Source organism: Plutella xylostella, chromosome 14 (assembly GCF_932276165.1).
Source record: "Plutella xylostella chromosome 14, ilPluXylo3.1, whole genome shotgun sequence".
In the NCBI taxonomy this organism is placed as follows: domain Eukaryota; kingdom Metazoa; phylum Arthropoda; class Insecta; order Lepidoptera; family Plutellidae; genus Plutella; species Plutella xylostella.
The window spans coordinates 6,378,837-6,380,163 of NC_063994.1; the positions used below are offsets into that span (position 1 = coordinate 6,378,837).

A 1,327-nucleotide genomic window follows, 5' to 3' on the forward strand; every position below is an offset into this window, starting at 1 on the left:
AGGTCCCACCGAGATTTGAACTCGGATCGTTGGATTCAGAGTCCAAAGTGCTAACCATTACACCATGGGACCGCTAGGAATGATTGCGAAACAAATGAACTCTACCCTCGACGTCTCTAGTACGCATGACATTATTCCCCATTTCTCTCCCACACAGCGAGTTGTCTCGCTCTACACTATATGAAGCAACAGATGAAAGTTAAAAATAAAATTGCACTGAATTAATTTCATGCCAAAGTATCTATTTTGGATTGACGAACTGCTAATGACAAAAGGAATGCATACTAGTGGAAAAGCATCGGTATTTATGTGTAATTCTGACTGAAATTTTCAATTGCAGCTTTATTTATGCATGTGAGAGTGCAGATTTATAGGGTGCCTGTTTGAGAGCTGGATTATTGATTTACTTCAATGGCGTAGTTGCCGATTGCATGCTGATGAGACAGAACTATACGGTGATACAGTTAGATTTTTATGCGTTATATTTGAGTAAATAATCTGATTTTGCTGTGAGTTACATTTTATAGTGATACCTTATGATGTGATTGATAACCGATTCTTAAAGTCGTAGGTTGGTTAGGTAAAATTTTAAAATAAAAGTAAGTAATATTCCGAACGTAAAAAAATCATGAAGCTTCAAGCAAACAGGTTCGAAGCTAGACAAACTTATAACACTTCGATTCTCCCTTCAGGTGTAATAATAAATAGGAGTATTTTGTTGGATTGAATCAATTAGTAGCGCACGTGGCCCATCGGGGTAATGCGAGGCGATTAGTTCCGCGGGCACTTCTGTTCTCAGCTATTATGTAAGTACCTGGCCCTGTAGCACAGGGCGTTATTAAGACGTGACAAGAGTTTTGCATCGCGCTCACTCACATCGCGCAGCCTCAAGAGCGAGCGCGACAGAGAACTTTTATCACGTCTTATTAGCGTCCCGTGCTACAGGGCCTGAATTTTTCTATATACAGGGTGTTGCAAAAAGGGTAAGTATACTAAGCCGAAACCAGCATGTGCAGCATGTTATATCTAAGCCCGAATCTGAAATCAGAATTTCAAAATTCGCGGAAAAAAACACCATAGTTACAAGTCACGTGACCAACTAAGTTTCTATGGAAAATGTTATTTTTTTCACGAATTTTGAAATTCTGATTTCAGTTTCGGGCTTAGATATAACATACTGCACATGCTGATTTCGGCTTAGTATACCCTTATTGCAACACCCTGTATAAGTAGGACCTTCTTAATATAAGTTTTAAAAACTTTGATTTTTCTCTACCTAGGTAAGTATACAACTTTTGGGAATTCGAAACTACACTCACGGGCAATG

At 38.8% G+C, this 1,327-nt stretch overlaps 1 non-coding gene across 1 annotated transcript; it reads right to left on the reverse strand.

The window, feature by feature from the left end:
• Trnaq-cug lies at window positions 1–72 on the reverse strand. Its single transcript has one exon. It is a non-coding gene; the product is annotated as a tRNA-Gln (tRNA).
• Between the last annotated feature and the right edge of the window lie 1,255 nt (window positions 73–1,327).